At 41.8% G+C, this 16,031-nt stretch overlaps 1 long non-coding RNA gene across 1 annotated transcript; it reads left to right on the top strand.

Moving 5' to 3' along the window:
- The first annotated feature begins 3,399 nt into the window (after positions 1 to 3,399).
- On the top strand, positions 3,400 to 15,023 carry LOC148127977 (uncharacterized). The gene is made up of 4 exons (XR_015741272.1): positions 3,400 to 3,541; positions 6,293 to 6,328; positions 7,321 to 7,378; positions 14,747 to 15,023. It is a non-coding gene; the product is annotated as an uncharacterized LOC148127977 (long non-coding RNA).
- Positions 15,024 to 16,031: the final 1,008 nt, after the last annotated feature.

Below are 16,031 nucleotides of genomic sequence, written 5' to 3'. Positions count from 1 at the left end.
TAATAGTAGTGCAGACTTTGTAAATAGTTGGACAGTGTTGAGGGAATTATTTGTTTAGCAGACTTGTTGGCATTTGGGATGAAAAATGCTATAAAACATCTGCATGGTGAAATAGATTTTTGTAATACCCATGCCATGGTATAAAAATATTTTGAGATATTCCTAACCAGAACAAAAAAAGTGCAATGTGGGCAAAACTAAATGGAATTAATATTATAATTATATATGTAGCTTTTGAAGCTGCATCTGTGTGATAAACATCAATAAACCAAACTGACAAGAGATCCATGAACAAACATTTACTCCATAAATATGGAGTAGGTATTTTTAAAGGAATCCTTTATCTTATGTATCACAATGTATAATTATCAAAATCTTCAGATATTCTGTTGGGTGAAATTTAAATATTTGAAGGGAGTATAATATGTAGCATAGTCTCTTATTAGTGCTATCTGCATGCATTCATTGTAATATATGGATGACTATTGAAAACCTTCAGGCTTTCCAGTATGTCTACACTGGGCTGGAGTTGCTGGAGGTATAATTCAGCACTGCATGTCCAGCATTGTCTCTGAGCATGCACAAACTGCCTTTTTTTTGCTGAGCAGAACAGTATTTGTGATGTTTTCACTCTAGGGGTAAAAGGAGCTTTAAAGAGAGACAGTTATGATAGAAACACAGTACCTACAATCTTGGACAAATTGATTTTTTAAAACTAGGTACCATTAAGTCAGTGTTCATCTTAAAGACCATATAAATAGCCCTTCTTTAAAATGATCTGGAGATCCTCAATCTTCAGGTGCATTCACTGCTACACTTTGCTGCTGGTCACCTACTTTTTCCTTCTCCTTCCAGCTTTCCCATGGACTTCTCAAAATAGCTGGACACAGAACATTTCCAAAATGTGATAACTTGAGTCTGGTCATTTGGGCTTGAAGTGAGAGCTCTAGGTGGATTCGGTCATGAATCAGTTTGTTTGTTAGACCACTTCAATACAATATGTGACGTGTGAAAGTTTTCCAAGCATATTTGCCAGATGACTGCCTGGCACAAAATTGGTTGTCATAATGGGACGAAGTATTAGACTTCAGCTACAAGGTCTCTGGGAGGTTTCTTGTATTAGTAGGCAACCTATTAGTACCAGTGGAAGATTCTCCAGCACACCACACCCTCCCTTTACATTCTAGATAAGCGATGCTAAGATGGGGAAGATACAAATAGTCCTTGACTTATAATAGTTTTTTTTTTTAGTGACTATTCAGTTACAACAGCACTGAAATTTCATGTTAGTTTTCACATGACCATTGTAACATCCCTGTGGTCATGTTTTCAAAATGTGGACAGTTGGCAACTGATGCATGAAGATTACAGTGTTCTTGAGGTCATGTCACCTTTTGCGACCTTCTGATAGCGGGCAAGCAAGATTCACTTAACAACTGCTTTGCTAACTGAACTCCAGTGTCTCACTTAACAAATGTGGCAAGAAAGGTTGTCAAGTGGAGCAAAACTCACTTAACAAATGTCTCACCTAGCAACTGAAATGTTGGGCTCCATTGTGGTCATAAGTTGAGGACTACCTGTATTCATCAATTCTTCTCCATCTGGCCTCTTAAAATACACATACTTGTTTTAAACGCATGTGATATAATATATCTACTTCAGTGGACAATCCCCCCTTAACTTCCATGGGCTGGGTGAGGATTTGGGGAAGGGGAATGTACCGCATGCGTGAGTGATGATTAGTGAGAAAAGACTGGACAACCATTTGCGTTATAAGTTCTCCTGCCATGAGGTTGGACCAGAAGACCTCCAAGGTCCCTCCCAACCCTACAATTTTATGATTCTCTCCCGTGCTGCAACCTTCTTGAAAACACAATAATTAAGAAAAACATTTTGTCATTAATACCAATGGATGCTTAGATATAGATCCTGGGATTTGAAACCTCACGCCTAGATTTCTGTGTCTTTCAAATAAGATCCTATTATGTCAGAAATATCTGAGGGAGCAAAGCAGAAGTTGACTTCTCCCCATCTGATCTTCATGATAGTTAAGTTTCTTTAAAAAGCGTTGACTTTTCTTTCTTCTAGTCTAGTGCCTTTAAACCTGAGAGAGACCGACCCAAGGTCACCCAGCTAGTTAAGGTGGGACTATAACTAGTTTCTAGTCTGGTCCCTTAACTCTACCCCAAAAGCCAAAGCAGTGAGGAGGGGAAGGAGAAACTGAGGTGGGTTGGGGAATATAAATTGAGGAAGAATCTTTCTCACTACAAGTGAGTTAAAATAACACCAAGTCCCATAAACCCAAATCCCAAAGGTGGCTTTTTCAAAAGGCATTTGGACTTTCATGTTTTGCTTTGAAGACATTTCGCTTCTCACCCAAGAAGCTTCTTCAGCTCTGACTGGATGGTGGGGAAATGGAAAAAACACCTTTGGGACAACCATCCCCTGCCTGACTGAGAATCTCCATAAACTTTTAGCTCTGCCCTTTGGGATGAACACCTTTGAATGGTGCGAGGGGCGTGGACGGATTTCCAGAAAAACTGCAGACTACAGGAACCATTTAAGCTTCAGTTTGAGATGCAGACACTACTCAGGTGGTGCTGAAGACATAGGTAAACCTTCAAGTGGCCTCAAGGACTCTCTAAAAAGAATGCAAATAATCAGCTGTCTGCAAGGAATATAGAGCCTTGCATTCCCCACCACCCAGTCAGAGCTGAAGAAGCTTCTTAGAAAGGAAGTGAAACGTCTTTTAAAAAAACAACAACCAGAGAGTCCAGATAGATGCCTCTTGAAAAAAAGCACCTTTGGGACAACCACGACCTGGATGACTGAGAATCTCCACAGCCATAAATCGAAGGGTCTCATTGGTGGTGTCGAACTATCAAGGCAAAGGCAGCCCTAGAAAGCAGATAATGAGATCTGGAAGAGGGGAGGGGGATGACAAGACACGCTTCCAGATCTTCCTCCAGCAGGTCGATGACAGAAAGCACAATCCGTTTCCCTCAGGCTTTCAGAGGAAAGGTAAGGGTAGGAAGAGCAAGGAAAGGAACCCGCCGGGCGCATTCTCCCCCTTTGGCGCTTCGCTGGGCGTTGGCCGCGCCTTGTGTTGCGCCGCCGACCGGTGGGGGGCGCTGTTCCGCAGCTCAGTCGGCTTCTGAGCTTGCAGCCTGAGCAGCAGCAGCAGCAGCAGCAGCGGATCATTTTGCTCCCGGGGGAGGGAGGGAGTTGGTGCGCAAACTGGAGGCTGTCTGTGGAGCCGCCGGCCGAGATGCAACGCAAAGCCTGCGCGCGCATCCCGCATCGTTATTGACCGGCTTTCCTAATTTTTCTTAAAAAAAAAAAAAAAAAAAGCAAGCAGCAGGAGCAGCAGCAGCGCTTTCGGTGCAAAATTAAAGACCATGTTCCTTTTCCCAGAACAGCCGGGGGAACATTCTGACTTGAGATCTCAGGTTTTGTTAATCAGGGTTTTGTTTAAGCCTGGGAGGCTGAGAAGCGATCGTGGGCTAAGTTTACATCGATAGGCGGCTTCGGTAGTTGGGAGGTATGGCCTCTGTTGTGAAAGACAAAATCGCTGGTAATGGCGAGGGGTGGGAGGAAAGGCTTAAGGCTGAGGTAAGTTAAGTTATAAGTAGGTCTGTACAAGAAGGAGAGTGGAAACAATCCCCCCCCCAAACTTGGCTCCTCTTGATTTTATGTTATGATATGGGATCACCAGAAACCACCATGAAATAATAGATAGTGTCAGACACCATGGAGTATATCTACCTACCTATCAATCTATCCACACAACACAATTCTTGGAAGCAAAAATGTGGTGATGTAGAAGTCACTTGGCACATGTATGTATGTATGTATGTATGTATCTTAAGTTATCCCAGTCTAGTTATCCCAAAGTCTAGTTGCCTCTTGAAAAAAGCTCCTTTGGGACAATCATGATCTGGATGACTGAGAATCTCTGTAGACATTTAGCGATTTGACAGTTATGTTGTAACAATTGTCAACATAGTTATAGTTCTGTTTTTGGATCTACCATGATGCAAAAAAAATGTGGATCTGGGGTTAGATCCTCTTGATTTACTTTTTATGTGGGATGCATATGAAATCACAACAAAATTATACATACTGTATATGTAAACAAGCAATGATAATCATAGATCCAAAGGATTTTGGAAATGTAAATCCTGTACAATTCACATTTAGAATTTATCATCTTGGAGTAAGCCAACACAATTCTTGGAAGCAAAAATGTGGTGATGTAGAAATCACGGCATGAATTTCAAAGGAAATCATAAATCACATATTTTATCCATCAGCACATGATAATCTAGTATTTTGAGTTTCAAAAATACATGGATGTGAGGCCCATATCCTTATGGTCTATCCATGTTATTTGCACTATATTAAAGTCAGAAATCTCCAGATCTTGCTACAGAAATATTCTGATTTTGATGGCTGGTTATAGGCGAAAGATTAGAATCTTAGGTTTTGACAATGATTTCAGCAGGATTTATATAGATTAATGCTTTGGATCTAAGCTTATGCATCACAATAGGGTCAAAAACTGCAGTGGTTCATTAGACCCAAATGTATTCAGTGACTTGGCAGTATATCCATGTATAAAACTAAAAACTATGTAAAATCAAGCTTGGAGCCTCATTTTTGCATCCTGCCGGGACCAAAAAATTAGGTTGCAATGGAATGCAGACAGAATTGCTATGATCTGATGATTGGATGGGATTCCTATGGAAAAAAAAACACCTGTGAAATTAAGAGGGTCAAACCTCACATCCATATTTTGAACATATTTTGACAGCGGTGGCTTACTGTATGCAAATACAATCTGTGATTTAACAGGTTTCATATGGCTCTCATGTAAACATGATATGAAGATGATCCTTGCCTCACATCCATGCTTTTGTACCATAACAGAACTAAAAAGCTGTTAGATCCACAATTGTTAAGGTGGGCTGTGGACTAACAGATATAATCTTATCAACTAGATATTTGATAAGTGATTTTATAAGTATCTAATGCAAATATTCCATAAAATCCGGTTATGATTTTGATGTCAAGAATGGACTTGTATCCTTTTCACCTAGAAATGCTATTAAAGAAGAACTCTGGTGAGATTGTAAAACACACACACACACACTTTCCAGTATATGCTTTTATTCTACATATATCTTTTGATGCAAAAGTTAATAAAGACGCTACTTTTACAGTTCGGGGGGCAGGGGGGCAGGAAACAAGGGCATTCTCCTTCACACAAATTATGGATCTGCAGAATTATGATGTGTTTTATTTCAAGATTCGTAGGAAATAGAGTTTTCAAATGTCCACAAAACATTGCACTGAGAATGTGCAAATTGGATGGATACTGTAGTGATATGAGGGAATCGCCTTGGGAGACATGAAGAAAAGCCACAGATTAGAGAATGGTCAGATAAGAAGCAATTGTGTCTGCCAAATATCTATGGTCATCCAGGTCATGGTTGTCCCAAAGGTGCCTTTTTTTCAAGAAGCAACTGGACTTTCTGGTCTTTCCCTGAAAACATTGCCTCTCATCCAAGAAGCTCCTTCAGCTGAGATGAGAGATGAGACATCTTCAGGGAGAGACCAGAAAGTCCAGTTGCCTCTTGAAAAAAAAAAAAAAAACACCTTTGGGAAAATTGTGTCTGCAGGAGCAATAAAGGCAGGGTAGGCATCTCAGAAGAGACCCTCCCTAGTTTCTTAGATTGTAAAGGCGAGGGGGGAGAGGCGTATATTCAGACCAGGGGTGGGTTTCAATTTTTTTCATCACTGGTTCTGTGGGCGTGGCTTGGGCGCGCTTTGCGCGTGTACAGAGGGTTTCCTACTAACCTGCAATCCTGCACTCTCCCTGTGTCTTCAGGTCTGTACAGAGCTGGGGTGGATGAGAGGGCCCAGCAGCTGATCATTGGAGCAAACTGGCTCACTCACAGATTGTCGTTGGAGCTACCGGTTCAGTCGAACTGGGCTGAATCGGTAGAATACCACCACTGATTCAGACCTGTAAGATTCTGTTAATGTAACTTAAAATAAAGTAGTACTTCTGGGCGTGTTTCTTGTTTGCGCTGTCTCACAAAGCTGACAATAACTAATTCATAAATGTCAGTGGAAGACATAATGCCTTTAGCAAACAAAATAATGACAGTGTCTGAAAATTAAAAGTCACAGCAGAATCACACAATCTCTGCAAAATGCATGCAAGGTTGATACAGAGAATGGTTATGGTTGTATAACATGTTCTTTCTGTTACCACCCATTTTTCTAGATTAAGGAACAGCTCCCATACCAGCTTATGACGGAGGTAAGTTCCTACTCGCTTATTAACAAGGCATTTTGTTGATGGCAATGATAACAGCAACAGTATTAGAAGAACATGGTTCAGGAGAAAACAGTGAATTGTTGCCACCAATGTGGGGCAACATTTATGCCTGTTCTGTGTGAAAATTTTGTTGGTGAGTGAGTGCCAATATATAGCCAGAACAAGAGTAGGGTCCATTTTGAATAACAGTAAAAATCTTTCTCCTTCCAAATTGCTAACTATACTTTCTGTTACAGTATTTTTCCATAGTGATGAATAAAATTAGGGAAGAAGAAAATGTAATCTCCAATGATATTTTAAATAACTTTATATATATATATATTTTAAAAGTGGGTTTTTAAAATCAGCATATTAAATTCTTATACAGATAAAATAACATTTGAATATTATTGCACTAGTATGAACATAGTAAAGCAGGTAATAGGACAATACAGTACAAGCCAAACTTAATCGATGTTGGTGTTTCTCAGCCTTGCTGCCTGGGGAATTCTGGAATTTGAGATCCATGTGTCATAATGTTCTAAAGGTTGAGAAATACTGTTCTAAATGAGATAAGAACACTCCCATTGCTGCTTTTTGTCCCAGCTCCAGTGCTTTCAATATGCAACAACCGAAAATTATATTGTGAATGCCAAGTTCTTTCTGGTACAGTGATAAAGCAGTGGAGTTAAGTGCTAAGAATTCTTTTTGCTCTCTCTCCAAAAATCACTCTACCAATTTCTGACTGATAACAAATATTTCTCTCATTATTTGGAAAATTGTTTTGGTGATGCTAAGTGAATAATTTTATCTTGTTATTGTCCACATTAAAGTGAGAACTTTCAGTAGGTGCACAGATGAGATAATTTCAGCAACTTGGACTCAAAATTTAACAATGTGCTTGACTCTTAGTTCTTGCATTTATGCAATATTCTCAATAATGGAAGTAATTTGCCATTGCATTTTTTCAGAAATGTTTTGGTTTCCCATTCTAGCCAACATCTCTAGGAGTTCTCAGATCTACCAGTGCCAGTGTCACATCCATTTATTTAGGTAGGTACTATCCTAATTCACAAAGTAAAGTTAATAAAAAAAGGATATAATCCTGCAAGATTACCAAATATCACACAAGATTTCACCAATGTAGCTTTATGGCATATGATTTCTGGAGAGACCATCCAGATACCATGAGATTTAATCATTTTGAAAGGGTCCATTACACAAAATTATGCAATAAAGCCTAAATCCCAAGAAGCCAACTAAACTCTGCAATTGAGATACATAGTCAGTCTGTGCTTCATTCAAAATCCAAGAAAGAAATACTCAGACTCCATAGATTAGAGCAAAGTTTTTTCTTTTACTGAAATTCAAAGTAGAAGCAACAGGTAGAATTCTGAATCTAAGAAATTAGGCACACAGATCACATATACAAAAGGGTGAAATTGATCCCACCCCCCAAAGTCCAAGATCTTCCTCCAATAAAAAGTTCTGAATGTGATCATGTGGGCATCTGCAGGTGGTGATGAGGCTTCTGTCTGTTGACCTTGACATATTTTGATAAAATTTTAGCAGTTGCGCAGTGGAAAGACAGTTGAGCAAGGAAATAGAAACTTAAGAACAAGAATTCTATACTCCCCCTCCTCCTTCTCATTTATAGCACAGGAATGTAACACCTCCACCTCTCTTCCCTTCCAACCCCCCCCTCCCCCCGTTACTAATGACAGTCGAAAGATGATGCAGAGCAGTGAGAAAGATGCATAGCAGTAGAAAAGATATAGAAGAGATCTTGAAGGCTGACATTCGGACCCCCTAGAAAGAGGACATTTGTCCCTGTATAAGAGAACAACATAAAATACATGTTAACAACTGCACACATTTCTATGGTTTGTCAGGATACTTTATATGAAAGTCTTTGACCAGTTCAGGAGCTCTAATATCTTTCTCATTTACCCACTTGGCTTGGGATGAAGGGAAATGTTTCCAAGCTACGAGGTATTGGAGACGACCTCTCCATTTCCAAGAGTCTAAAATCTCTCTAATTTCGAAATGTTGTTCACCCTCAATCAGCAATGGTATAGGGGGATCAGTCTGGATCAGTCTCAGTCTAGAAGTATGCTCGGGTGTCAACAAACTAACATGGAAAACCGGATGAATTCGACGAAGAGTTTTTGGTAGTGTCAATTGAACTGTCACGGAGTTCACAATCCGTTCGATTGGAAAAGGACCCACATATTTAGGCCCCAATTTCTTCGACTTCTGGGTGGTCTCTAAATATTTGGTCGAGAGAAAAACTTTGTCGCCCACTTGATAAGACTTCTGTAGAGTTCTCTTTCTATCTGCAAATTTCTTGAGACTGATGTGCATCATCCAATGCTTTACGGGCGACTGGCCAATTGAGTTGGAGTTGAGATATCCATTTGTCTAATGACTGGACGTTGGGTCTTTCACGAGGAAGCTCAGGTATGGGTACAAAATCTTGCCCCGTGGCCACTTTGAACGGGATAAAGCCAGTAGTACTGTGGACAGAGTTGTTGCAAGCCACCTCAGCAAAAGGCAGCAGATCAGCCCAGTTGTCCTGCTGATAGTTTTATGTAACACCTGAGGTATTGCTCTAACACTGCGTTAGTCCTCTCACAGGCCCCATTCGTTTGGGGATGGTGAGCGGAGCTTAAGCCCTGGGTGGAGCCTATTAATTTCAAAAATTCCCTCCAAAAGTTTGAGGTGAATTGGACCCCTCGATCAGAAACTATACGCTCGGGAACACCATGCAGTCTATAGATATATATAATGAAGAGTTTAGCCAACGATTTCGCCGAGGGAATTTTGAAGCAAGGTATGAAATGTGCCTGCTTGGAGAACAAATCGGTTACCACCCAGATAACCGTGTGTCCAGTGCTCTTGGGTAGGTCTACTATAAAATCCATGGAGATTTCCTTCCAGGGAGCAGTTGGCCTGGCTACATTCTGTAACAGGCCTGGTGGCTTACCAGGAGGTCTTTTGGCTGAGGCATAAACTGGACAGCTAGCCACATAAGTCTCAATGTCCTTTTTCAATTAGGGCCACCAGAACTGTCGCTTAACCAGGTGTAAGGTCTTCACGAAACCAAAGTGACCAGCCACCTTGGAATCATGGGTCTGTTGTAACACTTGGCTTCTCAATGTCTCTGGTATATACAATTTCACTCCCACCCAGGCCAATCCATCTCTAATGGTGCAGTTATTCGCATTCGCCAGGAACCACTCATCTATTTTCAACGCTTCCTTAAATCGCCCCGTCAGTTCATTGGACAGTTCCGCTTCTTGCTTCTTCTTTTGTGCTCTGGTGACCACCGGGGCGGCCAGCTGTGTGGTTGAAACGATTGGCCTTATAACTTCTTGACGAACACTGTTATATTGAGGCATTCTAGACAAAGCATCTGCCATAAAAAATTTTCCTCCCGGGATGTACTTCAAGGAGAAACTGAATCGTTTAAAATACTGGGCCCACCTAACTTACTTGGGAGATAATTTTCCAGATGTTTTTAAGGCCTCTAAATTCTTATGGTCAGTCCATACCTCAAATGGTTGTTTCGCTCCTTCCAAGAAATGTCTCCAGGTTAATAAAGGCCAACGAACTGCAAAAGCTTCCTTCTCCCAGATGGCCCATCTCCTTTCAGTCTCAGTCAACTTACAGGAGGTATATGCGCAAGGTTGTAGTGTTCCCTTCTCATTCATTTGAAGTAAGACCGCCCCAACAGCCACGTTACTCGCATCGGCTTGGATCACGAAAGGGGCATCCATGTCCGGGTGTTTTAGTACTGGTTCTGCAGTGAACAGTCGCTTTAGCTTTTCAAAGGCAGCTTGGCATTCCATGGACCACTCCAATGGTTGGCTAGGCTTTGGTTTCATCCCCCCCCCTTTGTCTTTAAGAGATTGGTGATAGGCATTGCTATTTCAGCGAAGGACGGGATGAATTGCCGGTAAAAGTTGGCAAACCCTAAGAAGCTTTGAAGTTGCTTTTGGGTTCTCGGCGGGGCCCAGTCCAATACAGCTCGCACCTTCCCTGGGTCCATTTCGATGCCCTCGTGCGAAATGCGATATCCTAGGAAGTCAATTTTCTCTTGATGGAATTCACATTTGGACAGTTTAGCATAGAATTTGGCTGCTCGCAGTTTGTGTAGCACTGAGCGTACCAGTTTCACATGTTCATCCCTAGTTTCCGTGTAGATAAGGATGTCATCAAGATAAACCTAAACCTCCTTGTATAAATATTCGTGGAGCACCTGATTGATCATTTGCATGAAAACGGCTGGAGCCCCCTGTAGGCCAAAAGGGAGAACATTGAACTGGAAACAACCCATCGGGCAGTTAAACGTGGTTTTCCACTCATCTTCTTTAATTCGGATTCGGTAATACGCCTCTCTCAGGTCCAACTTCGGCAAAATCCTCCCTTTGGCCAGGTGAGCTAACATGTCCATCAGGGGAGTGGGTACATATTTTCCACGGAAATAGCGTTCAAATTTCAGTAGTCAACTACCAAGCGTTTGGAGCCATCTTTCTTTTCACGGAACAACACTGGGGCCGCCACCCGAGGCCTAGCAGGTTGGATGAAGCCACGTTTCAAATTTTTATCGATAAATGATCAACTCCTCCAATTCCCGTGGCGTCATCGAATATAGTTTTGGTTTCGGGAGCGTCACCCCAGGCAGAATTTCAATGCTACAGTCTGTTGACCGATGAGGAGGGAGCTCATCGGAAGCCTTTTCGCTAAACACCTCTCTCAAGTCCCAATATTCCTTTGGGATTTTTTCCTCTCCCTCCAAGCTCTCGGCACCTATGGAGGCTGACTCAACCGTGTTCTGAAGTTTCAGATGGGATCGCCCCTCCCCTTCCGGTCGCTGATTGGTACGAATCTGTAACCACCCTTTCCTCCAATTCACATGGGGATTCCATTTGCGGAGCCAGGGCAGTCCCAATATTAATGGATGCTCCATCCCAGGGGCCACAATAAAGCACAGAATCTCACTATGGGTTCCCATGGTCATCTCTAGGGGTTCCGTTATAAAACGTGCAGGGCAACCTCCCGCCACTGATCCATCCATTTGGCAAAAGGATATGGGTGTTTCTAAAGTTCTCAGTCTGATGCCCATCTCCTTAACTACGTTCATGCTGATTACGCACCTCATGCACCCAGAGTCTAGTAAGGCTAGCATCTCTCCTTCAGTCCCTGAAGTGAGCACCCTTAATTTTATTGGGATGGTCATGGGGCCCTTGTTTGGACTTACCAGGACGTCGTCTTCCGAGTCAGTTTCATTCTCTTCAAGGAAGGTCGGAGGCCCCAGCTCGTCTCCTGCTGGAGGGGTGACCTCTACAACCTCCCCTGTCTTTAACACATTTTCGCGAGGCTTGGCTGGGGGTTTTTCAGGCTTCCTCCCTGCCCTCTGCGCTCCCTTTGGATCCAGCTTGACCCTGCAATCTGCAATCCGGTGGCCCTCCTTCCCGCATCGAAAACAGGCAGTGGATTTGGGTCTTGCCATTACTCCTCCCTTCCGAGGCTTTGGGGCCTCTCGGAGATGCGGGGGGGGCGCATTTGCTCCATACAGAGCCTCCTCTGCGTCTGCTTCGGGTCAGATCTATTTCCACTTCTTCCACTAGCCAGTACCACAGTTGCAGATCATATTGATCCCTTCTGGAGATGCACATATGGTACATATCTTCATTTAGGCCATCTTTGTAGGCTTCTATCAGGGCTCCCTGGGACCAGCCTCAGATGTGGCATGCCAGCTGTCTGAACTCTTGGGTGTAGTCAGCAACTGACCTCCCCCCTTTATTTATGGTTTTCATTCTGATCCTAGCCTTTCTCTCCACTAGAGGGTCCTCAAACCTTCTTGTCAATGCAGTCATGAAAACATTGAGATTCCGCAGTTGGGGGGAGTTATCATTATACAAAGTCACCATCCACTCTGCCGCTATCCCCTCCAGGGCCCTGGTAACACATCTCACCTTGGCTGCTTCAGAAGTGAATTCTCCCTCATATTCTTCCATATAGCTCCAAACTTGTGCCAGGAAGAAACCCAAATCCTTGGGATCCCCCCCAAATTTCACTTCCAACAGAGGCAGGTTGAGGGCTCTGCTTCTTCCAGGGATCACACCTCCCGCTGGGGGCCCCCGGAGCTGCAGCCGGCTGCTGTGCTGGCGTAGGCTGAGCTAGGGGGGGTGGGGGCAGCCCGGCTGCCCCTGACTGAATTTGCTCCCCCTTCCCCCTCATACCTTGGAGCGATGCAAGGCTTCTCGAAAGCATCATTGAGGAGCTGTCTGGCTTGATCCAGCATGCATTCCCTCTCTTCCCTTTCTTGCCACAGCTGCTCTCTTGCACGTCTTTGGGTTAGGTTGACTCCAGGAGGGGGGAGGTGTTCGGGATCCCTCCATCCAACACCCAACGACCACCTGGGCCTTTCAGCTGGAACTTCTTCCAGAGTAAGGTCGGCTAACAGATCAGCGGCTGGCACCTCCGGTAGCAGCATCGACTGCCCCCCCAGCTCCCTGGTCATCTTCTTCACTAGCTGGAGATGACATGATGTGAAACCCCCTCGGAAGAAAAGTTGATATTTTCTCCGGGTGGGCTGATGGTGAGATTCAGAAAAATGTCAGTCTGTGCTCCATTCAAAATCCAAGAAAGAAATACTCAGACTCCATAGATTAGAGCAAAGTTTTTTCTTTTGCTGAAATTCAAAGTGGAAGCAACAGGTAGAATTCTAAATCTAAGAAATTAGGCGCGCAGATCACATATACAAAAGGGTGAAATTGATCCCACCCCGCAAAGTCCAAGATCTTCCTCCAATAAAAAGTTCTGAATGTGATCTTGTGGGCATCTGCAGGTGGTGATGAGGCTTCTGTCCGTTGACCTTGACATATTTTGATAAAATGTTAGCAGTTGCGCAGTAGAAAGACAGTTGAGCAAGGAAATAGAAACTTAAGAACAAGAATTCTATACTCCCCCTCCTCCTTCTCATTTACAGCACAGCAATGTAACACCTCCAGCTCTCTTCTCCTCCCCCCGTTACTAATGACAGCCGAAAGATGATGCAGAGCAGTGAGAAAGATGCATAGCAGTAGAAAAGATATAGAAGAGATTTTGAAGGCTGACATTCTTCCACTGCTATAGTATCAACTCCATTATACAGGTAGTCCTTGCTTTATGACAATAATTGAGCCTGGAATTATGGTGGTAAGTCATGGTGGCCATTAAGCGGGTTACCATATGACCGTGACGATTTTATAATTAGAGCCTTGGTGGTGCAGTGTGAGCGCTGTACTGCAGGCCACTCTGCTGACTATCGGCTGTTCAAATCCCACCAGGCTCAAGGTTGACTCAGCCTTCCATCCTTCCCAGGTGGGTAAAATGAGGACCCAGGTTGTTGGGGGCAAGAGGCTGACTCTATAAAACCGCTTAGAGTGGGCTGTAAGGCACTATAAAGCGGTATATAAGTCTAAGTGCTATTGCTATAATCCTTTTTATAGCATTTGTTAAGTGAATGCCATAATTGTTAAACAAATGCCACAGAACCACAAATCTGTTCTCTTCAGTGGGCTTTTTTTTTTTTTTTTTGTCAGAAACTGATAGTAAAGGCCATCAACTGAGAAAAAAGCTGGAAATTAAGATTGTGACCCTGGGATGCTGCATACAGCCATAAACGCGAACCAGTTTCTAAGCAACCGAAATGTAATTCATTTTAAGGAGTGCACAGAAGTAAAGTATGATAAATGAGTATTTCTAAGGATTCATTCATTCACTGATGGTTATCGCTGATCAATAAAATAATTCAGAGCCTTAGTGTTAGAGAACTATTGTATAATTTCTACCAGCTTGATATAGAGCCTGAACTACCTGCGCTTTTGAAAAAGTTCTGTGAATAGCCCTTAAATCGAAAACCTTGCAGCACGAACTCAGAAAGCTAACTCCCCCTCCCATCCTTAAACTGGTTGAAGAAACGGTGATAGGAAAAAGTAGCAAAAATGGCTATCTATTGCCACTCAGTGTCCCCATGTTGTATTACATGCATTTGTTTTTGTTAACTCAAGAGATATCTAATTTATATACAGATACATATCAAAGCAGCTGTAGGAGATTAATTCTGCTTTGGTCCTTTTCTTATCCATACCCTTTTTTCCTATTCAAATTAGTCCGTGCAGCTGAATTAATTAGGCTTAGCAAATCAAGCAAAATTGAATTTGAGTAGTTGATTCAGCTCAGGAGATATATTTAAATAAATATATTTATTTTGGCTTATAGAACACTTAATCTCGAGCAATTTACATTCCTAATTTTATAAAAAAGTTTAGAGCCATCAATAAAACGAACAGTAGTAATTTTGTTTCACTGTACTTCACCAAGGAACTACAGCTCCATACTCACATAAGCCATCACTGTGTTTTATTGCAGGAGGATATTCAATCACATCCGTTGCCCGAGGCTTTCTGGTCTTAATGGATTTCCTAAGTCCCAACAAGGTTAATTTGATCTCTGGAGGATTAATATTCCAAAAGGGAGCATCAGTGAGAAAAGCCCACTTGTGTGATTCGTGATGATTGCATTCCCTCAGATGGATGTGGAATATCAATTCAGTTTGGCTACTGGTTGTTCAGTTTCCTGTTTCTGAATCAATTTGAATTATCCTAGTCTAACCCAGCAGTGGCTGCAGCAAACCCCAATGATATCACACAGAAATATGCATTCAGTAGTAATAAACTGAAACTTAAAAATTTACATGCATTGTTAAGATAATATTCTTTCATTTCTGCAATATAAAGATATTTTAAACAATCAAACAACAAAAAATAATTTGAGTATACTTCTGGAAATTCAAAATACTTTCTTTCTATCTTTATAAAATAATTATCTTAGTCGTTTCTTAGTTTGATAGAGACAAAGGGTTTCATGGAATGTCAGGTTCCATATTTTTGAGTATAGTTCAACATCACATTTATATTTTAAGTATTTCCCCCCAAAGCTGTGTTAACATATATGATAATTGAGACCAGAAAATGGCTGGAAGAGAACACAGCCAAATTATGTGAGTCAAGGAACTGTCAAATTTCTTGCAACGTGAACATAAAAATCTGTTATCCATCCTTAAATATTCTTTGGAGAATCTTTTAAAATGAAACAAAATTTTCTAAAGAATTTGTCCCTAAGTCATAAAAATGTATTTAATATTTCTTAAAAAGTTGGGGCCATTGATTTTCCATGATTGGATATTCCAGAATCTTATTCCATTGGTCATGTATTAATCTTCATCATCTTAAATTGTGATGATCGTTCATTCATTCATTCAATTTCTACAGCTACCCAACTCTATCAAGTGACTTTGGGTGGCTTACAATTCTAAAGTGATTCCTTATTTATAACAACATAGAGATAAAAGATGAAGTTAGATCAGCACTCCACTCATTACCATTTCACAAGGCTAAAGGAATTGTAAAATATAGGTAGTCCTTGACTTACGACCACAACTGAGCCCAAAATTTCTGTTCTTAAGTGAGGCATTTGTTAAGTTTTGTGAGTTTTGCCCCATTTTACGACCTCTATTGCCACAGTTGTTAAGTGAATCTCTGCTGTTGATAAGTTAGTAACCCCATTGTTAAGTGAATCTGACTTTGCTGGTGAGAAGATCACAAAAGCAACGATCATAAATATGAATCAGTTGTCAAGCACCTGAACTTTGATC

This window comes from Pseudonaja textilis, chromosome 1 (genome assembly GCF_049901715.1).
Source record: "Pseudonaja textilis isolate UNSWEBS1 chromosome 1, rPseTex1.2, whole genome shotgun sequence".
In the NCBI taxonomy this organism is placed as follows: Eukaryota; Metazoa; Chordata; class Lepidosauria; order Squamata; family Elapidae; genus Pseudonaja; species Pseudonaja textilis.
This window is presented reverse-complemented; position numbering and strand designations above follow the sequence as displayed.